Raw genomic sequence first — 27,773 nt, forward strand, 5'->3', positions numbered from 1 at the left:
ACCAATTCATCATCTTTGCCACAGCATTTGAACAGCCATAAACTTAGGTTTTGCATGTCTCTGTACTGGCTATATGATTCATTTAATAACCTCTAACATTGACACAGCAGGAGCATCAAAATCAACTTTTTGGTAGATTATTCACTAAATAAAACACTTTTAGAAGTAAATTCTGTACTTCTGATGTGTTGTTCAAATGCTTATATGTTCTTACTCATACAGGTGAAAAGAACAGAGCAGAGCACCTTACTGACAAAATGCTCAAATGCTATAGGACAAATTTCCTCCAAGTCCTATCCTACCAGTAAGGAGATCATAGAATCATAGAATAGTTAGATTCATGTAAGGAATAATGATTTATACATAAATGTACCCCATCTCCTTTTCTTATGATTTACAGCACTTTCATGTATTCTTGGGGGAACAAGGAGGAAGATTACATTAGAACAAAGCAGCATTTGGCAAACAATAAATTACAGCTTCTCAAAAGCTAGTCATGCATTTCTCTGTTTACACAGTATTCCTGGAGTGACAGTACAATGGCTGTCTCCGTAAGCAGCATGCAAGTTCACAATAGTCTTAACTCCCAGACCACACATTCCTTCCACCTCTTTTGTGCTGACATCAACAGTTACATGGCTGTGTTGTGAAAATGAAGTTTTCTCTTTTTTTGTGGGATAAATGTTTGTTCCGCAACACTAGTGAGCACTCCACATTGCTTTGGCTTATACTGATTGTGAAGCCCACCATTAATTGGGAGGGTGAGAAAAATAAGTCTTTATCAGTACAGTAAGCCTATATTTACAATGTCCTTTATTCTCTGCTCTGCATAGGAAAATGAGACCAGACAAAAGTACATCAGTCAAAAACATACATGAACTGCCTAGGTTATCAGGGTATGCTGTTGCTGTCCTTTTCCATTTTCAACACCTTCCCACTTGATTGAATTGCCAATGATATGGGTTTCCTGCTAGCACTTCTCTGGTGTCTCTTCTTTTCCAAGTCCATTCTCTGTTTAATGGCTATTTCTTCTTTCTTTTTCTTAATAATAAGCTCCTTAAATTCCTACTGTATCTGTAGCTTCAATTTCTAGCTGATTCTACTGCATAAAATAGGATTGCACAGCACCCCTTTCAGGGATGAAGGAACTCCATTGTTTCCTTTTGTCACTGGCAGGTTTCTGGTACTGTGCAATACCAAACTTCAAAACCTTTGACATATTAGGTTCTGCAGATGGATGACTAGGCTGCACGGTGGTAGTGAAAAGAAAGGAGAAAGTTTACATCTTTCACTGTAATTAATTGTAGCAATAAGCTTCTGAATATTGTTTCTAGGTATCTTGGTATATTTGTTTAATATTGGGGTTATTTTTATTTTTATTACACTCCTCTTTCTTATATAAAGAAGTTTAAGAGCTAGAAAACATGATGTCTCTCAAAATAAGCTTGTTTTGTTCTGTTTTTACATAAGCTCAGAGACATGCCCTCTGTCCTGTTTTGAATAAAATGTGAAATGCTTGCAATAATTATTTTGGTCTTTTTAACAGAAAGCTATGTCCAGGGCATGCTAAGCAGGGTATATTCTAAATCAAATACCCATGAACTGAGATATCAGATACCTCTCCCACTAATGCACACCAAATGGTTCACTGCATGCAAAATGCTAGATGTATACACATGGCAGTTTTTAAGCATACTGATGCAGAACGTTTTGTCCTAGATGGTTAGTGATTTTGGCATTCTTTGGCTCCAGCTACTCTTTCACGATGATCTATTGCACCTTTCTGCAAGGACGCATTCTGGTCAGCAAATGTTTCATGGCTAGATGTACTCTTCCCCCTGCACATTCAAAGACTGTGTTTGAGCTCAGTGAAGTCAGCTGTAGCCAGCCCAGGAGCTAAGGAGCAGCTTCAGGGAACAGAAGAGCAGGAAAAGATGAGTTCTCAGGCCCAAGGACTGAATCAAGCAATACCACAGGATCTTCCTTTTATGCTGAGTTATCTGGAGATCCTGGAGGCAGGGACAAGGGAATAGAATTCTAACTGCTCTGCTGATGAAAAGGCTGTGCTTCTTACCTGGAGGAATCTTTTGCTGGCTAGGAGCACACCTGATGGGGCTGTAGTCTGAGCGATTGCAGTCTGAATTCCCTTCCCTAAGAGGAATTTTTACAAACTTTACAATTACAGTCCCAATCTTTTGTGTGAGATATGCCTTAAAAAGATGAGTTTTGACCAAAGTTACCAAAGTTAGTATTAGATGCTATAAAATGGTTGTGTTTGCAATGAAGAAGTCCAAATTACATGTTGCTCCAAATTACAGGTTGCCTCTCTTCTTTTTACTTAGGATTCTCAGAATCATATTCTGATCTCAACCAGTTTACATCCTCATTTCCCTTATAGATAACCCTTGCAGAACAGCATTAGCCAACTACACGCATACTTCTTGAAGTAGTTTTCTGCAGGTTTTCTGTGAAACAGCTCTTGCCCAAAACAAAGTACACTGGTGAGCACACTTTTCATCCACCCACTGCTGTGGGTATACTGTCTTATACAATTCTAGAAACATGGTTCATGACAGATTATAAAATTTGGAAAGTGATCGTGATGTATTTCAATAGCCTCTAATGTCACAAAGGGAAGCTGAAGTCAAGATTTTAAAAATGTTTTTTAATCCATAGTCTCAAGATATTCATATTGAGTTAATTAATAACTAATATTAGCTAATACTTGGCTAATATTGCCAGTCTCAGCTAAGAAAGGAGATAAGTTGATTTCACAACCTTTCTTTCCCAGGAAGAACTTTCAGAAAGACCTTTCCTATCTCACAGCAACCATTGTTGTCATGACTATTACTGCCACCATCATGAACAATTCTAAACTAAACACCATGTACATGTGCATTTATGGCTATTTTCTTGAGGATTTTGAGACAGATGTCAACTGCAGTGCACTGCAGTCTAAGTTTGTCTAAAATTGATATGTTGAATTTTTAATATTTTTGTTTTTAAGAACCGCTTATTAGGGATGCCAATGGTAGCGGAACAAAAATTGCATGGTACTTCTGTAGCATTTTATAAGAGAGGTAGCTGGACTGGTGCTGGAGACTCTTTGACAAGCAAGAGTCACATGTAAGCCTGTAAGGCACTTATGCTAACATCACACATCACTTTTAGAACTGTAGGAAATTGTGATTTATGCTTTAGGTGATATAAGATATAGCCTGTTTGTAAGTGTGGTAAGCTATAAAGTAACAGGGTCATCATGCATTTCTAGACTCTTCACTGCTGGCTTCTCAGACCAGATTCTGGACTTCCTTCACCTAACGTGAGAGGAGACTTTATAGTCAGGAGAGCAATAATTACTTTCACACTTAACAGCTGCTCATGAGCTGTGACGGCCTTCTATCCAAAAAGCCTTCAAAGAAGAGCAGACTGCTAACAACAGAGTCTAAAACCAGTGTAAAACAAACAGCTTAGGCCTTACTACAACCTCCACTGAATTTCTGAAGTATATATCACAGATTCCCTCTATTGCGCTATTCTTAATTAATAAATTAAACCCACCATAGATCCCTCAGTTCTAGTATTAGCCATGGCTGTAGGCAACTGATGAGGAATTGATTATAAAAATACCTTTATCCTCCTCATTTGGTTATAAAATTTTAATCTTCTCAGATGATGTACTGCAAACCTTTAGCATAAGGAGCTATAAATTACTAACTTCTGGAAAATCCTTTTAAACTGTGTGGTGGAAAGTGCAATGTTGGGATAGAGCTTAAATAGGCCAAAAACCAGAGGCCATGAAACCTTGCAGGACTTTCTTTCCTAGGTGTCTTTTATCCCACTGCTTATCAAACAGACCCTTTTGGGTCAATTTCTCAGACCTAGCTTCTTTTTTTGTGCTTTCTTTTGCGGTCCAGCTATTTCAAAAGAAATAACATTATTAGGACAGGACACCCTTGAGCAAGAGTGAACTTGGATGGTACAGACCTGGTAGATGATGCTGCTGAAACTGGAAAAACAGTAGGGTTTCTCTCACCTTTGTCAGGAGCTAAGGAGAATTTCACCAGCAGTCTGGATGGAGAAGGAGTAATACAGAGAAAGGAGTTCTTCTCCACTGTCCTCCTGGGTATGCTGGGGAAATCACAGCTGCGTTTGGAGATTTTCTGCTAAGGTATATCAACAGCTGAGGTACGAACCGGTGGCTGAGGGAACCGGGGTTGTTTAGCCTGGAAAAAAGGAGGCTCAGGAGAGACCTTGTCACTCTTTACAACTACCTGAAAGGAAGTTGTAGCGAGACAGGTGTTGATCTCTTCTCCCAAGAAACAAGTGATAGGAAAAGAGGAAGTGGCCCCAAGTTGCACTAGGGGAGGTTTAGATTGGATATTAAGAAAAATATCTTCACTAAAAGGATTGTTGAGCGTTGGAACAGGCTGCCCAGAGAAGACACCACCCCTGGAGGTATTTAAAGGTGTGATGATGTGCCACTTAGGGACCTGGTTTAGTGGTGGACATGGCAGCACTAGGTTAATGATCAGAGGTCTTTTACAACCTAAACAATTCCATGACTCTATGATTAGTGTACCTGAGAATCAGAAGCAAAAAAATTATTCAAATTCTTTAAAAAGACAGACTGTATCTTCAAATCTTCATCTGGGGCTTTTGTGCTATGATATATGATCTATTTTGTGATGGCAAACTTGTTAAAGCACTCACAGACAACGTTAGTGCTAGTGTGAGGTAAAATCTAGTTATTCAATTTCCATTTTGTAAGGTTGACATTACAGAGATAGCTTGTAATATGATTCTAACTGATAGGAAAAATTAATTCAGTAATTAAGTACCTCTCTGGAACAAATGGACCTATGGGTATTCCCAAAATACATGGTTCAAATTAGTGCTTATCAAGTCATGCATTTTCCTCATATACTGGCACTTCTAATCAACCAGAGCATGGTTCAGTGCCTACGCTATACAGCTTTTCCTGCTAGGTATGTTCAGTGAATACCCAAAAAGCAGCTGAGAATGCTGTCAAGAATGATTGATGAACCTTACTGGTTCCTTGCATTTTTAGGGACTTTGTTTACAATTCTCTAGCTCCAACTCTAGGGATCCAAGGAATTTTGGAGACAGAAGTTCTTCTGGATCTGAGTTATACAGGCTTCAAGGCCTATATTGATAGGTGATGCTACTCAGTTAATAGTTTGGTCTTTAATTTTCCTTCATCTAACGCTGCAAAGGTAAGTAGCCAGCAATTTAAGCAGCCACAATCCTCATGCCACTAGTTTATACCTCTGAGACCACTAGCCTATACCTCTGAGACCACTAGACACTCAAGACCTCTTCAGCTTAAGAACTTACAATGTGCCTGACTGGTGAGGCATCTTTGCTTAATGGTAGTGACAACAGTAGTAACAAATATTTTGTTAAGAAAAACTGTATCTTGTGTACAGGAATTTAATTGTCCATAGCAAAGATCCTTTCTACTTTCAGTAAGAAAAAGAAATATAGACAGAGAGTGTGTCAAACTGAGCAAAACTGAAGGAACGGACTTTGTTATTAATAAGATTTTTACTTCTGGAAAGGAAGAGGGATGGTGCTTATCACTTACTGAAAGATGTCTCCCTGCAGCTGGATGAAGGTGCTGTTACAGTGGTGTGCTGGTTTATCTGCGCCAGATAGTTTAAGATAGCATAGGTAAAAAAAAAAAACAAAGCACAGACTGTGGCACCCACTCTCCTGTGTGCCAGCAACTTCAACATAAGCTCTTCAAGCTATAGAACATTAAGTTGCTTACTGTGTAAAGTAATAGTACTGGTTAGCTGTAAATGTTCTTAATTTCCTTTGCGAATGGGATAACAATATATCTGAGCTTTGAATGTCCTTGTGGAAGGACTATGTCTCAACTACACTTAGCAGGATCTGCTTTGCTTCTAGTTTAGCTAAATTAATTTTTTAGGCAGACAGTTTGTCAAAATTAGCTATTGTTTGTCAAGTATTCATAATTGTACAGAAGGAGAGGTACCTAAAAGTCCAATTCCTCTTTACTTTTTTACCTTTTTTTTTTTTTTTTTTTTACTTTTTTACTTTACTGTTTTACTTTTACTTCTAAACTGAAGGATTAAAATTATTTATAATAGTTATTGGTACTAAACTCCAAACCATGCGGTGGAGGAAGTCATATCCCTAGCACATTTTATACTTTGCTTTCTTGTTGCAGCACAGCATCACAATTACCTTTTCATAACATCCTCTAATGACTTAAAACATCTCATAACAAAACCATCCCTGATCCCTCTCTTTCTCCAAACGTAAGTGAAAATTTTTGCAAAAATGAGGGCTTGACACAGTAAGAGATGTTTTTGCAACTTCTTAATTTCATCTCAAGCGAAAGATGAGGTTTGAAAGCAAACTGGTCTTCAGGACTTGTAAAGAGATTGATTATCTGCTTGGATGACATCCACAATACCTTCTGAAGATGATGTTCTCAGCTCGTGTATTACTCTGCCTAATGCAGAATTTGATACTTGCAAGCAAGTATCAAAAAAGATAAACATGAAGATGTCCTCCAGGCACTGTAGCCAAAGGACATGATTTTTATGGATAACCTTCTGACTCCATTATAAATTGCAGTGCTAAAGTTGATCCTGGAGCTCGTTCCAAAGACGCTGGCAATCCTATTGCATGGGGCCAGTCTCAGATCTAGTTATGGGTAGAGTCAGATACTAAGTGTCTTTGTCACTAGTGCAAAATAATTCCTTTTGCAAGTTCTGCCATTCTGGCAAGTGTCTACAACTTTGTGGGGCAAACTCACACAAGCTTTGGAAAAGGCTATGAAATTTCTAATGCTAAGGTGCTATTTATTTGTACAAAATGGATAACCCCAGCACCACCAGAACAGAGAAACTTTTTTCCAAATTTCTAAAAAATTCTAAAAACTGTGAGACCCTGCATTTACCTATATTTTTTTGTAGCACCCTGTGCTTGACCTGGGTCCTCTCATTTGAGCATCTCTTGGTTTTGGCTGTCATGTACCTGCATGGAGCTGCATTGCCTACGGGAAACCTCTCTCAGGTGGTGGGATGAAAACTGGTTTCTTAGTCATATTGGCTGTTTAAAAGCTGATTGGTCCACACATTGGAAGCAGAGTACAAGGAGCAAAGCTGTAAGCTGCCTTCTGAATATGGCTGAGGTTCAGTGGGTAAGACTGAGCAGGGCCTTCATTTACTTGTCCCAGCCTGAGAAACTGAGAAGTCTGGCACAAGCTACATCCAGCCTTCAAGAGAGTGAAATAGAGTAATCCAGTTTAGAAGCGATCATGCCTGGGTCATTGTGACCATTGCTTATCTGTGGAGAAGGGATGACTCCTTCTCAGCTGGAGGTGATAAAATGTCTTCTTCCAGCCTTATTACAAATATCCCGAGGGCTTAACTTGATGCACTTTGGGAAATGCTGTATGGAGGATAAGGCCAGTAATTTGGCTAGTTCTTCAAAGGGTTTCTAGTCCCTAATCAGGACTAACTCAGCCATACAGGCTCCTCTTGAGATCTGCCTTGGAGGCATGCTGATGGGCTGAGGCACATCACTAGTGGTGAACATTATTGCGCATGAGGACAGTATCTTACTACATGACAGTTACACTGCTCAAAATCTAGATTGCATTCACAGGCAAGCTGTTGGTCATCTGCTGAGAAGATAGTCATAGCCAGCAGCAAATTGATGTTCCCCAGAGGCAAGGAGGAGAACTAAGGCTATTAATGCCTGGCCCAATCTTGCTGTGGCTGCTCCAGGTGCTGAGCAACTGTATTTCTACCCTGACACAGCTTGTGAAAAAACACTAGTAAATCCAGTATTACAGACTTCTGATGACTTTCTATGCCACCAAGGGTGTGTGGACTCGCTCTCAACTTCTCTAAAGTGTCCTCTTCCATAAGTGTTTGCCACTCATCATTTATCTTTCAGTCCGCTGCTCTCCTTGGTCAGCCTGTGGAGGTCCAGGAGGAGTCCTGTGTATATCCATACTTATGTCATCCTGCTGCTGTTGAAATGTGTATTGTGCTCACTGCTATCAGTCTCCATCACAGTATGCTGTTTTTCAGCATGTATTTACCGGACAGCCATTTCCTCTGCTCTGAATGACACCTTTTTCTGCCCTTAATAGAAGCCCTGGGAATAAAACCAGCAGCAATGTCGTGTACCAACTGCCCCTTTCCCATAATGGGTTTGGGAGTGTGGAGGCTGTGTTTGGCTTACCTTATTTCTGAGCGTTAACAGCTTTATGAGCAAGCCTCAAGACCTGGACAAAGAGAGTGGTACAAGCAGGCTTAATCATAGAAATTAAGCTATTTCTGCAACCAGACTGGGTTGCTAAAGGTTTGTACAGAAAAAATCTGATGACCTCATGGACCAAATTGATATAGTAAGGGGAATGCCTTTTCAATTAAATATATCAAATTCTTTCTTAAACATTTAACAAACCTGTCAGTGTATTTTGAAGAAGCGCTGTCTATTGTTCTTGCTGAGAGCACAGCATTTGTTCATCTTCTAGCTGCTAACAGTGAACTAAAGATATGAAACAAATCTGATGATTTTAACACAGTGTATTGCTTTATGCAGTTCTAGTATGCTTGGAAAAGAAATAGTTCATTCTGCATACAGATGCTTTCTATAGCAGGTGGTAGAAACATACTAGAAGTGCAGTGTGATTTTCCAGCAAGAAAATCTCTCAGGGTTCTGAAAAGAGACTTTTGCATTTTGCAAATATGAAAAAGACCCCAAAGATCAGTTCTTACCTGAAGGTGATGGGAAGAGAAAAGGAGGAAATTAGACATAGTGTTTTCCCTTTGATGCTATAGTCAGATGCAAATGTATACTTTAGGTAGTAACTTTCCAGTTGAGGTCCACAAAAACTTTATGGGATCTCTCTGTATAGGAGATAATGCTTGCTTCTAAGAGTTACTGCTTATGCAAAGGAAAATAATGTCAGCATAAAGCAATTGGAATGACACGTGGGTACATATGACAAACAAACAAACTGTTAGGTTTTTGACATTCTTCCTTTACTTCCACTTCCTTTATTTTGTAAACAAGTAGAGATATTTGTAATTCTCCATAATATGTAACACAGCAATGCTCGTCCTAGTCAACTGATACAAAAAAATCTTTTGCATAGATAATTAAGAAATAGAAAAGTTAATGCAAATAATATAACATCTGTTAAAGGCTATGGCATCTATTCTTGGCAACTTGAATGGCTCTGAATATGTTTGGTAGAACACTTGTCAGTTTACAACATGGTCTGGTTGGGCTCCTGTGGAAATCAGTTGAGTGTTTTCTTCAACTGATTCTTTTGTAAGATACTCTCTGGTTGAAAATCTTTGATCAGATTAGTAAGCATAGCAAAAACCCTAATTCATTATAGTCTTTGCATTTGCTCAATCCTTGAAAACAGACACAGGCATAAATGGCATTTTCACCATTACAGCTTAAGGAATGGGTTGTCTTTCTTCAGTATGGTTGAATGAATGCAGCTTTTGCACATAGCCAATGTATCTGTGAACTACACTAGTTTGAAAAGAAAGAAGTATACAACTGCTTTGGTTATTTTTATCCCATTCAGAGTCTGGTTGCTCTTAATAACACCAAGATTATAAAGGGGATTTTGGACCATTGATCAAAGCACATGGAATGCTTCCTAAACTGGAAAAAGTGAGATAGAAAAAAAAACATATGGGACTGGGAAAGATTTGGAAAGATGCAGAAAAGGACACTTCCTTTCACAGAGGAAGAACCTCTGCCAGATGTTCTTCATGAGTTGTTCTCTGTTCAGTGTATTTATGTAAGTGTGTATTCATCCTTGGCAAGGCAGGACAGTGCAAACCATAAATAACATAGATTCTTTGGGAGCAAAACCCTGTGAAGTATGTGGCTGATGATATGCTATGGGATGCAATTTCTTGGGCTGAGTGAACTTTCTGCGCTGAATAAATTTTCTTATTTCAGTTCTCTTGTGAGCTAATCTTTTTCATTCTTTGTTGACAATGTGGTTTCAAAGTGGAATCTTCAGTGAATTCTGGAGCCATTCTTGAAAGACTGATAAGGTAGAATAATTAATTAGAATCATAGAATCAACTAGGTTGGAAAAGACCTCTAAGATCCTCAAGTCCAACCATTAGTCACAGTGGCTCTTGACATTTCTAGATAAGTCGGGCCTGCTTAACAAGGAAGACAAGACAGAGGAACTACAGACTTGATTAAAGAAAGACTTCAGTCTATCAGGGAAGAATAGGTCATTTGGTGATTATGTGAATGTTGTTTACAGAAGTTCTGTGTGAGTAGGATGGTGTATCAGGGAGAAACTTTCTCCCAGAAATCTGTTATGTGTGAAAGGGGGATGTCAGATGTGTAAAAATAAATCACTACTCTTGAACAACAGCTAAATGGCTAAGGATATAAGCTGAGTGATGTAAGTTTAGTTGCAGTGACCAAAACAGATGCTCAGTATAGATCAGACTGACCTGAATTTCCCCCCTTCTATAAAGGAGAGGAAAATGCAGACCAAGTCCCAGTGTATCGAGTTTTTAGTGTAATTTCTTCCCTCCCTAGCTGTTTTTTCAAAAAGCAGAGTGCCCACATCTCCTCAGGCTTTGAAGATAGTCTAGCTGCCCTTATGAAGTTCGCCCTGACCTAATGAGCTAAACAGAATACCCTATCACTGCACTATCAGTGCTTCTCCCTGAGCCTGTGTGGGAATGCACAGGTTGAGATAGCGGAGCCCTAAGCATTCATATCTTCTCATGGTGCCTCTGCATGAGGCTAGAGCAAAGTTGCACACCTGCTTCCAGGCTCTGTGATCCACCACTTTTCTGTCTTTCTTCCCTCCACAGCTATCGGCATCACCTATTTTATTTGATACAGTATACTGCATTGACCAATTCACCCTCAAAGTAATTTCTTTTAGGAAAGCTAGGACAAATACACTGATGGTGTGAAGTGTTGAATTAAACCATGTTTTACTGCTGTGAAAGCTCCCATTTAAGTTTAGCATTATTAGATTGCAGTATTCTCCTACTCAGGGAAAGGACAATTTATTTTGATCCGAGATCAACTGTACAAGAGTGAATAGGAGTCCTCCCACAGGGTGAAGGGTTAATGATCTTAACTTATACTCCGAACTGATGTATTTCAACGGTCCTGATGTGGCAAACACACTAAACACCACAGAGAAGTCTGGCTGAGTTTTTTGATTATTACTTTTGGTAGTGATGCATTTTTAAAAAACAAATGAAAACCTATCACCTGCTTAATTTCGGTGCCTGTGTAAAGCACTTGCTTGCATCTGTTTTCGCCTTTAGTCTCTGTCCCCACACCAATTCACTCTGCAGGAGTGTGGGAGTAAGTCAGTCCCGAGCAGGCACAGGGACTTTTTTGATGTGAAAAAAACCACAAACACAACCCAAATGTTGAATGCAAGAGCTTTGTGTGACATTCTCATCTGGTCCATTTTACTGTTCTGCCTAGCTGCTGTTACATGCTATGTCACAGGTTTCTCATTCTCTTTAGACCAACCCCCAGCAGATCAATGGAGCTATATGGCAGTGTGCAGATTTCAGGCCTGAAATTGCACCCTTTTTTGTGAGAGTGATTATTTTCTATTTTGGTGACTCGAGCCACCAAACCAGAGGTTTCCCACACCCTTTTTGTGAGTGTGTATCCCAGTCCTATAAGTCTAGAAATTGTATCCACATGGTCCACATAAGCTAAGTAAAGAGTCTTCTGGCAGGAGGATCAGTCTTGCTGTGCAAGGTGTTCAGTTTCCCTGGGAAGCATTTAGGCATTCCTAGATTGAAAAACCCTGCAGAAAACCCAGTGGCACAGTATGTGCCTCAGGATCCCCTTTAGTGCCTGCTGTATTTGATAAGGGATTTGTTTATGTGGTTTAATATCTCTAATTAGTCTGCCTTGTTGCTGAACTGCTGCTGTAGTTTGCATTACAATTGGTCTTTGAGACTGGTAACTGAATACATTTTCTTCAAGTATTTACTGCTCCTTATACTTTACATCCACATTTCACGGGTCCCTGTGCAAAAATATTAGCTTTTGATTGGGCTCAGCAGGTATCCCTGTGACCAGTCTGACCAGATGTCTTCCTTCTCTTTGTTTTGTGTTCGCAGATCAAATTGATCTCACAGAAACAAATACTGCCAAGTGGTTTGTATTAACAATGCATTGAAAGCCACAGCCACATCTGATGTTTTCTCCTACTCTTCAGGAAAAGGATTATTGTAAATCTTGAATGTTCCTTTCGTTCCTCCAGTTGGAGTGATCTTGAAGGCTCTTGAGATATTTGAGGAAGGCTTACAGGAATGTAAGTGGGCTTTTCCAAAAATAAAAAACATCCTACTTTGTCGGTTAGTTCCAAAGGAGCATGTCTCCTGCCATGGAGGAATCCTGCTTAGATATAAAAAGTTTGGAATAACATACTACCTAGTGGATTAAAAATGGATACCACTTTCAGTTAAATTAGACAGCATTATGCAGGATTGTTTCCTCTGATATCTTTCTATTGTTAGTGTTTTTTTAATCCTGGCTCATGCTTAAAAGAGTCAAAAGTTGGAGGTTTTTCCTTCATCTCCATAGTGGAGGTCAGCTAGGCTTTGATCATGTGTTGTTGCTCTCTAAATTTCATTTCTCTTTGAAAATCTCTGTCACTGAGGAAACCAGGTATAAACTCCTTTGCTGTGGTCCCAAGCACCTTAGCACTGATCTGAGGGCCTGCAGTCTGACACCAGGAGCAAGGCACCAGACACAGCAAGTAGGACATGGGTATTTGAAATCCTGTCTCTGTTCAACCCAGCTTTACTTGATGGCCTAAGAGCCTGCACAGCAAATGAGGGACCAATACATTTGTCACAGAATTGTAGAATCATAGAATGGTTTGGGCTGGAAAGGGCCCTAAAGATCATCTAGACTCTTTCCACTAGACCAGGTTGCTCAAAGCCCCATCCAACATGGCCTTGTCCTAGTATCCCAGTGTCATAACTTTTTTTCTTAACACACTGGGTGGCACAGTTAGTTACAATAAGTGGAAATGCTGAGGGTATCTTCTCTCTGACCTACACTAGACCAGCCCTGTTAGTGCTTTCTCCTCGCACTTGGAAGATGTGGCTGTGAACTGGTATCAAGAACAATTGTGCTCTTAGCCCAGTGTAAATGGTAAGGTAAGAGGCAATGCAACTCCGAGTTGCACAACATCTTTTTTCATTCTCTCTAGCAGCACCCCCATGCTTAAGCCACCATGGTCAGCCTCAGGGAGTTACTCTGAAAGATTCTGAGCTATTTCTTATTCAACATGTGTTTCTTAACATGGGTTTATTTGAACAAGATCTCATTGTACTTTCTGCTTTAGTTTCTTTCTTTAGTTGTTTTCTATTTCCTTTCCTCTCACCCAATTGGTAAATGTGATGTATACCAGTATCAGCTGTGCACGTGCTTTTTTTCTTTTCCAGCCTATAATGCAAATGTTACACCAGATGCTGGATCTCACATCCTCCTGGCTACATCTGTCTCTATAGGTCCTCATGAGACAAATTTACTTACTTAGGTAATTATCTGGGTTTGCATTTCTCTCTCATTATTATTTTTTTTTTTTTTTTTTTTTTACTTTGCAATCCATTTGACAGTACTTACTTCAAACCTGTGTCTGTGCAGACTGCTTCATAACTTCTGACACAGTAAGAATCAAAATCTAAATGAAATCTGCTATGGACAATGGAAGTCCATCGTAGTAGGCAGGCAACATGCAGGGTTGTAGTTAGTTGGGTTTAATGGCTTTAGATATTTTGGTAGACTAACACTTTCACACCTGACATTAGAGGCTGTCTCTGAGGAAACTGATAAGGCATTGAACTACACATCAAAGGAGTGAATGGGCCATTTGCTGGTTTTATGAATCAGACATCAGCATCTCAGAAATGTTGACATCTGTATTCTGGGGAGACTTGCAAGTGTAAACTGTGTTTCCTACAGAAGAGAAAATTATAACCAGTGACTGAGAGTCAGTAAACTCTTTTGAAGTTCAAATTAATCTTTACCTTCAACTGATTACACTGGTGCTGATGTTTGACTAGGTCAGTGGTCTCCAAAATGATTTCTTGGCTTCTGAAGTAATGGAATACCAAACAAAAGAAATTTAAAACTTCTGGTTTAGTGGAATTATATCTTTTCTCATTTTAATAGCACACCTTCAATGCTGTTGCGCACAGTTTCCCATATATACATTGATTAAAATGTGCTTTTGAGTCTCTGTTACTGATACACCTGCTGGATCCCAGTAGGAACGCTTCTGAAACAGTCTAAATGTTCCCCATGCCTTGTTCTATCTTTTATAATGTATCTTCCCTAGGAATGAGGCCATTTATGATTGTGTGTGTGAATTTTTATTTTTCTTTTTTAATTGGTGCTGCATGTACATCCTCAGAGTATGTTACAGAAGGACAAAGGAAACCTGAGGCTGATAGGTATAAGTGGTGGGTAGAATCTTTGGTCTGGGGACCACACACTGGCATGATGGGGTAGCAGGAAGATGAAAGGAGTGAAACAAGTTGATGTGCTGATGGAAGGAGGGATCAGCAGTGAGACTAGAGTGCAGGGGGAATAACAGATATAAGTAAGAGAGATGGGAAAAGGAAAAGACATTGTGAGCAGTTGAATGCATATAGTGGTTAGCTTGGGGGGATAGAAAATTGAATGGGAAGAAAGAGAGAGAGTTAGGATAAGCTAGAAAGTACAGAGAAAACACAGAGAAAAGATAATTCTAATGTTGGGAGGATTTGCCTTGGGAAAAGTGAATGAGTTTTGGCATGGTGGAGAATAGAGGAATGTATCCATAGTATTTGTATTTGCCCTGTCAAATGGCAGGAATTCTTCAAGTCTAAGAACACCAGCCAAAATTTACGACTGGAGAGTTAAGTGAAAGTACTGTTCTGCCAAGAAATGTTCAGTCAGTCCACACTGCATCCCACTGCTGTGATAAAGAAATGCATTTTTTACCCAGAATTGTTCAGTAGAATATGCATGCTATTGTGACAACACAATTTTTAATGATCCCAAAATGGTTTGCTAGAGGGAGAGAGATTTTAAAAGAAAATGCTGGGAATTTCATGGGAAGGTGGAAGAGAGAAGGGAAATCTGATCAAAGTAACTTTCAGGAAGTCATTTTGCTACCAAGTTCAGTGCTTCAGTGCTTGCCATACTCCTCTCTACAGACAGAGAGACTCCACAAGGCCAGGGTTCTTCTCAAGTCACTTTGAAGATGTAAGTGGCTTGTGAATCTTGTGCTGGGTCTTTGCACACAGATACATTTTATCCCTAAGGCATAGCTTGTGCTAGAGTGAAGCATGATTAAAGCTAGGTTTTGGCGCAAGGGTATGTTCTGTCTTCTGATCCAAGAGACTGGAGTTGCAAGGAAGCTGGATTTGCTTGTTGCCAGAGATTTTTGTGTAGAGTTTACCCCTTTGGCCAGGCCTTTGCTTACTAATGAGATCATTTCTATAGCAAGACAAGAATGCTTCATTTCTCAGGGAATTCATACAACTACCAACTTTTACAATAATGCAGGTTAAGTATCAAGCCAATGAATGTCACTTAAGTTCCTATAAATGAATAGAACAGGTAGGCTTACTGTATCGTCTTCAGAAAGTCAAAGTATAAGGAGACTCAGTTTCTTTTTCACACTTACTCTAAAATGACCATAAAGTGGATTATACAAACCAGTCTCAAAAATATTAGATAATATGATTTAGATTTTTATATCTAAGTGTCCTTTACCGTCTCTGCTCAAAGATGCCCCAAGGCATTCCAGAGATTTTCCACAAAGAAGAAAACTAGATCTGATAAGCAAACTCTTGACTACAGAATATGTGAGGACTTATCCCTTTCTATAATCCTCCTTTAAAAAAAGCAGGCCACATTAATAGTAACAAAAGTATTAGAGAGAGAAAAGTAAGACCAGGAAAATGTCTCAGGGTGAAAAACTGAGCTAATGAAACAACAGGAACAATTCATGTCCATTGTGCTTACACTGTGTGATGTTGCTTTCCTCTTTACACTCAAGGGTAAGTGTAAGTACAGTGCCTCATCAAAACACAGTGGAACTACTGAAATCAAATGTGTAAGTAGTGGATCTTGGATGGCCTAGCACTGAAGAGCATAGGATGTAATTTTTGCAATTTGAAACCATGCTGGGAGATCCTTTGCTGTTAAAGCCATGTTACCTGTGACCAGCTTTGCAGAGAAGTCTAACATTGATCCAGGTTGTTATGATTCAATTTCTGTGTGTTCTGATTTGTAAGAATGGTGGATACCATTACAGGATTATAGGAAATGGATGCATTTCTGAGACAAATTAGAAAGTTGAACTGGAGTTCGCAAAAGCATACTGTACTCCTTGTGTGTCTATTGAGGAAGATCAACAAAGGTAAACACTCCTTTGGTTCTTGTAAGAAAGGTTGAGATTAATTTGGTCAAATGTAGCAAGTACTGAAAAATGCATTACTGGCAACTTCCACTGTGCTTTTTGAATTCTGTAGGTGATTGCTGAAAGATAGGCTGAATCTGGTTCTCCCTGGTAACTGGTATCCAAAGATACTGTAGGCAATGATGAAAAATATCACTCAAAAGCAGCTTACTATTTTTTCCTTTTCAATAAGCTTGTCAATATGTAGCTAATGCATGGAAGGACTTGATCTGTTTCAGCTGCAGTGCTGGATCACTTCATCACAGAAAGAAACACCCAGCTATACTAAACTGGTAACCCATAATTCTATACTGATATGGCTGGGAAATGTAAAATGTATTTGGACCTAATTCCCAATGTCTTTGCATGATTCTTGAATTGTTCCAAGCAGTGTAGGTGCAGGTTAGTATTCATGAGTCACCAAACCTAGAATATTCAAGAAAATATGAAGTTGTTTTTCTTAAAAACAATTATATTACAGATTTCTTTTATACATCTTAAATAAATAGACCAATGGTGGCTCTACAAAACAGTCTAAGTTGATAAAGAAATAGCTCTTTCAAGTTTAAATGAGAAAATCTTAATTGGAATAGCTGAATTATCCCTAAGATATTGTGGATTTAATAAAATATAGAGAAAATGAAACAAATTTCTGTGGCAATAATGGTATGGAAAACGCTCTAAATATAGGACAGCATGAGTGAATTTTCTCCATAAACTGTGGGTTTTGCACATTCTTGTATGTAAATATCTTCAACACGTCAACATTATGATTACAGTAAGATAAACAGAGGATTTTCTTATCTCTGTACATGAGGTTATGTGTGAGGTCAACTTTGCTAATCAGCTAATCAATGTCTGAGCTTTTGTGAACAATTCTAAGTAGGACAAAACAAGAGTAAGATTCTCAGCATTTACTTTTGGCTGCATAAAAGTAGTATTCTTGTGTTGGTGCATTATAGTAAATACCTAATACAGAGCTATAAATATAATTCAAATCAAGGTAGAAACATTCAACATCATGATATGTCAGCAAGTGTCAGTTGCCCATTCAAGAACCTAGTTATGCTCTGCACTTTAAGCACTATGATTGTGATACTTCTGAATTTTTTCTATGGTGAAATTTCAACAACATTAATTGATACAATTTTATGATATTGATTTTGCGTATTGAGAGCTTCTCTAGGCACTGATTCGGCATATTAGATACTTATCCTGGAGACAGATGTGATAGGTGAGGAGCTCAGAATGGCTTTTGCTGGCTCTTTCAGTAATATGTTGCAATGGTTCATACCTGCCATATCCTTATCCATCTCTATACATAGTTAAAATGATGGCATTTCTTATATGTAAACTTTAAAATTAGAACTGAGCTTTGCAGATGGAATGGGCAATAATTCTGAAATATTTCAAGTGGAGAAAAATGCTTGAATGCAAAAAAAAAAAAAAATTAAGAAATACAGAGAAGATTTGGAAGTTTTCATATTTTAGGCATCCTATCAAAAAAACCCCCAAGATTTTCAGTACTTTGATGCTTTTTTTTTTTTTTTGCTGCTCTTTTCTCTGCTTCCTCCTTCTCCATGCTTGAATTATGGATGAAAACCAGCAAGGTGCAGATGGTCACCCATGTCTGGTGAACAGTTTGCTGGAGCCTTTAACTTGTCTTTAGTAAAACCTAGTAGCTGAACAGATTGAACCCGGCATAAGCTCAACATCCAGCCTCTATTGACAATCACAGAATATCATTCCTGCTGATGGCTTTCCAGTAGCCAGAAGGAAACAATCAAGTACTGTTAGCCTATTCCTTGTGACTAAGTGGCTTGAGAGTAAAACGACTACAGTGGAGAGTAACCTACAGGCACACTTCAAGGTTTGAGAGTGGAGAACATAAACACTGCACTGATGCTTTGAAGGCCACTCATTTGGGTCAGGAATGAAATGTGCAGTAAGGCAAATACAAGAAGTCCAGTCTCTTCTCTTGTTTCAAACTCTCCCTTCAGACACTCCCTTCAGTTAAAACAGGGTGGACTCCCCTCCTCCGCCCTTACCCCCTGCTTAATATCCCAGCTTGCACATACAGTGAGAATTGACACAAGAAAGCAAGGAAAACACATAAGCTGGTTATTTCTGCTCTATACTTCCATAAAAATACTAGGGTAGCAGCCAATACAGAAGAGCAGACCAAAGACTTGGCACATGTTTTCCAGACTCAGAGGAATCCAGGGCACAGGAAGAGGACTCAATAGCTAGCATCCCTCATCCTCCATGTAATTGGAAGGAGTTCTTGGCAGACACTGGGATACAAGTAAGTCAGTGTCCCTGCTGGGCAGGCCACTTGGCCACAACTGACTTGTTGCTTATAAGTAAATGTATATAACAGAGTAAAAGCACTTTTGCTTCAGTTCTATTAAAAAAAAAAAAAAAAAAACCAAACCAAAACCAAACAGAACAGCAACCCTCAACCTTGTCCGCCTTTAAGGTCTTATGTTGAGATTTGCTACTTGGCTGCTGCAGTATTCAACACCATTTCTTGTATGCAAGACATCGATTTTGCCTGTAAGAATGTGTAAGTCTGCATGTAGCCTTGCAAAGAATCTGCTTGTGCCAGAGGTCAGCGGTGAAAACGGGTCTTCCTGGCCATGGACCAGACTGCAAGACTTGGCTCCCTATGTTTCCCAGGGACTCTAGAAAGCCACATCCTGTTTCTTAATGTGAAGCATTGGAAATCCTATCATCCCTGGAACTCTTAGAGACAAATCTGGGGGGTCATCTTTTCTACAAAAGCACCTTGTCTAGCCTGGCAGGTTTATTCCAAAGCAACTGACTATTAATTTGAAAAGTTTCATTACTAAACGGTCTGGAACTAATTCATCTCTTCATCTCCCTGGATAGTACTTTAAAGACAAAACAACTTTTGATCAGGATATTTTGCTCTGTGGTTTCAAGACAGCTGCTTGTTCAGGGTTCAGGGCAGTTTCTTTTAATTTTGAGGGGGAAATACTATGTTGTAAGAACCGGTCAGCTCTCCGAAGCAATAGCTGGGCTTCTAGGGGGTGGCAGTGCTCTTGCTTGTTTATCCTACAGAAGAACAAAATGCTGCACTCCTTGAGGGGGAAAGAATAATCTTTCCCTGCACTTAGGCCAAGACCAATCTTTGCTGTCATAACCTTTGTCAAGGTAATAAAAATAATGTATAGAGCATTATGTCTACTGATATTACTCCAGAGGTGTTATTGGGAGTCTGCTGTGGTAGGTAAGCTGTAGGAGAAAAATAGTTGTTCCATCTTGTCTGCAGAAGGATTTGTAGATAAATGTCTTTTGTCCCATCTTCACCACCCACTCCCCACACACATACTTTGCATTTATATTGCATCTTTTTACATTCAGCCTTGTTATTTCAGCTCTAACAAAGGCCCTTGGGTGGCCAAGGAGTTGTATGAACATGCTGAGCTGACCTGTAGGTTCATTGACCCATGTCATTTATGCAGAAAAGCAGAAAGTCTGTGGAAAAGCAGGTACCCACATGCTTTTCCCACGTTCAAACAGGATACTGTTTTGAGCATGAAAGGATGTAGCTTCAGCTCCAACTTTGACAGCCTGTGGCTGATTTTGGTCCCACTTATGAATTTATATGATTCCTTTCTGGAAGTGGGAGGGAGGTCTCCAAACTACTTTGCAACTGCAAGAAATACTGCCTGGGCTGCTGTAAGGTCTGTCCTCCAGGGACAAATTCAGGCACCCCAACTTGAAGATCCAAATGCAGCTGGTAAGGGAAGACCATGGACTTAGAATAAGGGATTTATCATTAGATCCTGTCCCTGATATACTCTCTTCCCTTTGGTTTAATCTCCTGATGATCATTCCTATTTCTGAAAACCTGTATTGCATTTGCCTCAGTTGATATGTTGCACAGCGCATAAGGCTTTTCTGCTTAATCTGGCCCTTTGAAAACCTCTGTACAGAGATACAGACTAGTAGTATCAGAATGATATAGGTCCTCACCCTCCACTCCATAATGTCCACTTCTGTCAACTTGCAATTTGCCTAACCTTATGAAAAACTGTGGTGCTTATATAGTCCCAGCCTGGAAAGACTGCTGCAGGGAGAAAAGCAGATGCCTTCTCTTGCCTGTCCTTATAACCATCAAGACAGTGCTGTACTCAGGGATAATTTCTAGGATTGCATACATACTGCTTTCTGGGTTGATTTAGGTGAGGTAATTCTTGGGTTTTTGTATAAGATAGTCTTTAGTACTTCCTTCTGGTGCTTAGAATAAAGCCCTGTAGTCCAAACAGGCTTTATTTGTAGATTATCAACCATTGTCTTTCAGAACAACCCAGTATTGTTAACATATTTCCCTTACTCAGAAACCAGACTAAAATTCACCAGAACTGATTGCTATGGGTCTTCCTCTCTCTTCTCATTATAGCTTGTCATATTAAGTTCAGCCAAAGTTTTTCAGATCTGTCTCTAAGATTATACAGTAAGAAAGAATCTTGCATGCTTTGCTGCAAAGCAAGAGCTGGTGGTGTTTGGTTTTGGTTTTGGGTTGGTTTCTGGTTTTGTGGGGTTTTTGTTGTTTTTTTTTAATGCTAAAAGGAAGATACTATGCTGCATACAAATGCCTTGTTTGTCCTGCAGCAGTATTCTTGTTTTAAAAATAGCGTCTTGGTTTCTGAACTCTAAAATGCCGTGCTCTAGCCAAAACCAAGGGTTGCTCTTGCAGAGCTATCCTCCAACCAGCTTCCTATGGCAGAAGTCAAAGACAGTTCTTGGTCATTAGTTTGACAGCAAAAAAAAAAAAAAAACAAAAAAACAAACAAATACAGGCAGAAGTCTGCAGAGATTATAAGGCCTTTCTTCTTTTGTATTGGACCTAACAGATGAAGTGAAAGGTGGTAAACTTAAAACCTTCCCCTCCCAACCCTGCTGCAGTGGTGGAAGTTATGTAAGGTCCTGCACATGCATTTTGTCAGGTGTGTAACAACACATATATCTCCTTGAAGGAGAAAGGTAATGGTAAAAGACAACTGGAAGGTGACATATCAAAAAACTCTACAAAAAATTGCTAATCTTTTGTGGAACTATAGTCAACCCTAAAACCAGTTGTGTTCTACTGCAATAAAAAGAAATATCCAGTGATATCTGGTATATTGATATCTAGCTGCTCAGAAGGAAGGGGTAGGGTATACACCTTGAGACCTGTAGTGTACCTCATCTGGAAAAGCTACTTGCTTTAACTACAATTTAGTTGTTACAGGCTGCACACCTCAGCCAATCGATTGGTTTGTAAATGTGCCTCTTATGGGGAACTATGGTGGTCCAGAACAATGTGTTTTTCTGAACATGTTAAAAATCATGGCAGGTGTACATGTTATCTGCTGGCAGGGTAGCCCTCAGTGGTTATACAAACATCTAAGTTCATTACAATTAATCTTGTGTTATATGCACTCCTATCATATATGTCACAAGCCCTAATCTTAGGCTACCTCTGAGGGGGGTCTGCTGAACAATTCAGTGGCTTATCTTCTCCTTAAACACTTAATCTGCCATTCTGCTGCCAATAAAATAACTGTATCAAGACTCAGTCCTCCATGACCTAAACTCATCTGTGCTGCTTGATAGCTCACGCAACACTAAATGCACAGATGAACGCTGGTGTCAAGGTTTAGTATGCTTTACCTTTCATATCCAGAGCAGAGATGACTCTCAGGGTGACAGACTGAAGAGCAGTCATACTGTAGTCTTGAATTAATAAAGTATGGGATGTGGCAAGAGTCTAGCTTTGTTTTAATCACCAATTTTGAAATGTACCATTCTCCTGCAGTGATTTGCAGTTGGGGTTCAGATCAAGTTAGCTCTGGCAGACTTTGATAGCCACTTTCTTTTAATAAGACAATCAGGAAAACTTATTCCCCTTTGTCTGCCCTACTGCAAACAGCTGGCATCTTAGATGACGGCTTTGTGTCTCCCAAAATTTTTCTTCAGGGAGGGAAGGAGGAGGATGAGTATTCTGTTAACCTTCCCTTGCACAGTACTCTGAACTGCAGAATGACCTTTACTATGAGAGCACAGGGCAGATGAGCAATGCCAAGTTCACTGCTGTGCAAATAGTAGCTGAGGAAGTGGTTACTGATAAGAAGGTTGTAAGCATTTAAATCAAAACAATGAACAAAATAGGTATTTCAAGTCAGGTGGGCAAATTGCCTTTCTAATTTTCTGTGTTTAGTTGGATTGCCTTTGGAGCACACAGCCTGTAGATTCACAGATCACATTTCTGCGAAGACTTTGCTAGTACAAATACTGATCCAAAGGAAGGCATTTTTCCTAGTGGCTCTTCCTTTAATTTCTTTTCCTTTTTTTAATTCCTTTCCTTCTGTTCATCTAAGCCACCTATCCTAAGCTTACCTATGAGGATGTTATGGGAAAAAGTATCAAAAACCTTGCTGAAGCTGAGGTAGAAAACATCCACTCTCTCCCTTCATTGACGCATCTATGTCATCATAGAAGGCTATTAGATTGGTCAAACAAAATTTACCCTTGGTGAATCCATGCTGAGTCCATGCTGAATACTCCTGATGACCTTCTTCTCTTCCCCATGCTTGGTGATGTCCTCCAGAATGACCTGTTCCATCACCTATCCAGGAATGGAGGTGAGGCTGACTTGATGGTAGCTGGATGGTAGCTTCCTGGGTCCTTCTTTGCCCTTTTTGAAGATGGGAATAACGTTGACCTTCCCCCAATCATTGGCACTTCTCCTGTTCTTCATGATTTTTCGAAGATGATAGAGAGAGCCGGAGTAACATCATCTGCCAGCTCTCTCAGCAATGTGGGTGCATCCCATCTGGGCCCATGGATTTATGGGTATTAAGTCTGTCTAGCCTATCCCTAACCCAACCCTCTATAACCAGGGGGAAATCTTCCTTTCTCCAGCCTTCTTCTCTTACCTCTGGGGTCTTTGTATCCTGAAAGCTGTCCTTAGTGACTAAGACAGAGGCAAAGAAGGCATTCAGTAATTCTACTTTCTCTATGTCTTTTGTTACCCAGACACCCATCTGATTCAGCAGCCCGCATTTTTCCTAATCTTACTTTTGCGGCTGATATACTTGCAGGAGCCCTTATTGTTGTCCTTGACATCCTTTGCCAAGCTCAATTCCAAGTGGTCTTTGGCCTTCCTTGTCACATCCCTGCATACCCTGACTATGTCCATAGAATCATAGGGTTCGAAAGAACCTTAAGATCATCTAGTTCCAACCCCCCTGCCATGGGCAGGGACACCTCACACTAAACCATGTCACCCAAGGCTCCGTCCAACCTGGCCTTGAACACCGCCAAGCATGGAGCATTCTCAACTACCTTAGGCAACCCCTTCCAGTGCCTCACCACTCTCACGGTAAAGAACTTCCTCCTTATATCCAATCTAAACTTCCCTTGTTTAAGTTTTAACCCATTACCCCTTGTCCTGTCACTACAGTCCCTGATGAAGAGTCCCTTCCCGGCATCCTCGTAGGCCCCCTTCAGGTACTGGAAGGCTGCTGTGGAGTCTCCACACAGCCTTCTCTTCTCCAGGTAGAATAACCCAAACTTTCTCAGTCTGTCTTCATATGGGAGGTGCTCCAGTCCCCTGACCATCCTCGTGGCCCTCCTCTGGACTTGTTCCAACAGTTCCATGTCCTTTTTGTGTTGAGGACATCAGAACTGCACACAATACTCCAAGTGAGCCAGTTCTTTATCCACTGAGTGGTCCATCTATCAAACTGATGTCTCTCCAATTTAGAGTCAAGGAGGTCATGTGGGACAGTGTCAAATGCTTTGCACAAGTCCAGGTAGATGACGTCAACTGCTCTACCCCTGTCCATCAGTTCCATAGCCCCATCATAGAAGGCCACCAAATTGGTCAGGCAGGATTTCCCCTTAGTGAAGCCATGCTGGCTGTCACCAAGCACCTTGTTGTTTTTCATGTGCCTTAGCATGCCTTCCAGGAGAATGTGCTCCAAGATTTTGCCAGGCACAGAAGTGAGACTGACTGGTCTGTAATTCCCTGGGTCACCCATTTTCCCCTTCTTGAAAAGGGGGGTTATATTTCCCTTTTTCCAGTTGTTGGGAACTTTACCTGACTGCTGTGATTTTTCAAATATGATAGACTTCATTCGCCAGCTCTTTCAGGACCCGTGGATGGATTTCATCAGGTCCCACGGACTTGTGCACATTCAGTTTTTTAAGATGGTCTCAAACCAGATCCTCTCCTACAGTGGGCCCAAGGTCTTCATTCTCACAGTCGCTGTGTCTGCCTTCCAGGACTTGAATGGTGCAGTCAGAGCCTTTGCCAGTGAAGACTGAGGCAAAGAAGTCATTGAGAACCTCAGCCTTCTCCAAATGCTGTGTAGCCGGTTCTCCCGAGACCTTTCTCAGGGGGCCTATGTTGTCCCTAGTTTTTTATTCACAATGTACCTATAGAATCCCTTCCTGTTACCCTTAACATCCCTAGCGAAGTTTAATTCTAACTGGGCCTTAGCTTTCCTAACCTGGTCCCTAGCTTCCCAGATAACATCCGTGTATTCTGCCCAGGCCGCCTGTCCTTGCTTTCAACTTTTGTCCCCTCTAAGTTTCCTCAGCAGCTCCTTATCCACCCAAGGAGGTCTCCTGGCCCTCCTGCTGCACTTCCTTCTGGTTGGGGTGCAACACTCCTGAGCTTGTAGCAGGTGATCCTTGAATACCAACAGTCTTGGGCCCCCCTGCCCTCTAGGGCTATATCCCATGGAACCTTACTGAGCAGGTTCCTGAAGAGGCCAAAGTCTGCTCTCTTGAAGTCCAGGGCAGTGAGCTTGCTGCATGCCCGTTTCACTGTTCTAAGGATCTCGAACTTGACCATCTCATGATCGCTACAACCAAGGCAGCCCTGGAGGATCACATTTCCAGTCAGCCCTTCCTTGCTGGTGAGCACAAGGTCAAGCATGGCACCTCTCCTGTCGGCTCCTCTATTACTTGCAGAAGGAAGTTGTCTTCCACACAATCAATGAACCTCCTGGATTGCTTGTGCCGGGCTGTACCATCGCTCCAACAGATGCCAGGGTGGTTGAAGTCCCCCATGAGAACAAGGGCCTGTGAGCGTGAGGCTTTTCCTATCTGTCTATAGAGTGCTTCATCCACAGGTTCTCCTTGATCAGGCGGTCTGTATCAGACCCCCACAGTAAAGTCTCCCATCGCTGTTCTCCCTTTAACCCTGACCCACAAACTCGCTATTGAGTGCTCACCTGTTCCCACACAAAGTTCCATACTCTCCAGCCTATCCCTAACACAAATAGCAACTCCCCTTCCCCATCTGCCTGGCCTGTCTTTTCTAAAGAGCCTATGTTCCTACAGTCCTCCCACTCCGCCTGTCCCTCTTTCCACATCTCACAAATGTCTTTCTTGTGTTTGAGGTATAGTCGGTGCTATATAAATATATTAAGGTTCAGTCATTAAATCAATGTCAACAGTCATGCCACAGAATGCATGTGTAGTTTTGAAACATTCTGTTTTCCATATAGGCTGTTGTATGATGTCTTTAAAGTGCTAATGCCTGGAACAAAGCTGACTTTTGTGGACTGAAAATCTAACTGCTTTCATAAGACTTTATGAATGTTCTCATGAAGTCATATTTGAAAGAAAATATGTAGCGCAGACCTAAGCACTGCTGAGAAGCTGAGCACAGAATTGAATCAGTACTCTGCTGTTTTTTGCTTCAGGTTTGGACAAGTAATATTCTTAATGTTTTAAATCCAGAAGGCTGCATCCTGCAAATGCAATGCAAAGCAAAGTTTCATATCCAGATCAGTGACTGCTTCAGAGAGAGCTGGTTGAAGAGAAAGAGGTAAGAAGGCCTGAGACGGTGGAGAAAGCAGGAGATGTTAGGACTTGATGTCATAAGAAACATTGAAATATAGCTGTGTTCAGAAATGTTTATTATAATCCTGATCATACTTAAACAGTGTGACTCTTCCTCACTATAATTTGTTTACCAGGACTTGTACTATTCCCAAAAGGTTTGAATTCCCATATTAAAAGACTCATCTTTTCTAACGTACAAAATACAAAAAAGAAACATAATAAGTGTACATATTCTATCCATCTGAGCTTCATTGTACTTCATTTACCAACGACCTGGCTTCAGAGCAAGATAGAGCAAGTAATGATTGAATCTAAGGTTGTGACACCTGAAAACAGAACAAGAGAAGCGGCAGGGTTTTTTTTTTGCTGTTACGTCTCTGACCTGGTTAAGTTGTTTTCTCTTCAATAGCTCAGTCTCTGACAAAGATTGGCTTAGATAAGCTATAGTTCATCTAGCCTGAAATAAGAGGGTGATAATGAGGCAGAAGAAACTCCAGTCAGCAGAATGCTTCTGCTTTCTGTGCACTTGCCACCAGCCTCCTGGGAAAGAATATTATTGCATGGCTCAAACCTAGAGGATTTCTTTCTTAAATATTAAGTCTCTGCCTATTAAGACTGCATAAGTTTTCATTCTATGGGCTTTACTCAGTTCTTGCTCATATAGGTGGTTGTGTATTTTCCAAGCATGTATTTAACTATCAGCATGCTGTCTTGTACATAAACTGGATCCTTTCATGTTTTCTCATGCCAAAAGGTTCAGTAGCCATAGATTTACTACATTTAATAATAGAATAGCCTTTCATAATAGAATGTCATGTCATGAGAGATTGCTGTCTTGTAAAGTCCTGTGCTTTGTTCTCCTGGAGAATCACTCATCCAAAAACAAGCTAAGCTTTGCTCTGTTTTTGACAATGGATGAGATCCATGCCTGATGGGTATGGTAACACGGACGTTAAATAATAGAAATTGCAGATTAGACATTAAAAGGAGCCTGTGGGTGTTTAGCATTTTAATACAATAAATGGTTTCCTAGCAATCAAATTACATTTACTAACAGTCTTTAAATAGCTGAGCACGTTTTTTTTTCCAGAAAAGGTGTTAAAATCCAAGAAGTTCAAACACTGTTTTTTTCAGATCATATATGAAGAATAACCGGCTTGTTATCTAGAATGAGTGAGTTTGTACCACGAACTAGCACAAGATCTGAAACTTTGAACTGTCTGGGAATATTTGTTATGATAATGAAATTTAAGCCTATCAGTAAGGCTTCTGAATTGAATCCCTGTATTATAGAGCCACAGGACTGGATGCACCATCAATACACTGCCTCAGTAAAATCTTCTTTACATATATGGCACTGTTGAACAGCGAGCCAAGGACCTTTTTGTGT

This window comes from Lathamus discolor, chromosome Z (genome assembly GCF_037157495.1).
Source record: "Lathamus discolor isolate bLatDis1 chromosome Z, bLatDis1.hap1, whole genome shotgun sequence".
Lineage (NCBI taxonomy): Eukaryota > Metazoa > Chordata > Aves > Psittaciformes > Psittacidae > Lathamus > Lathamus discolor.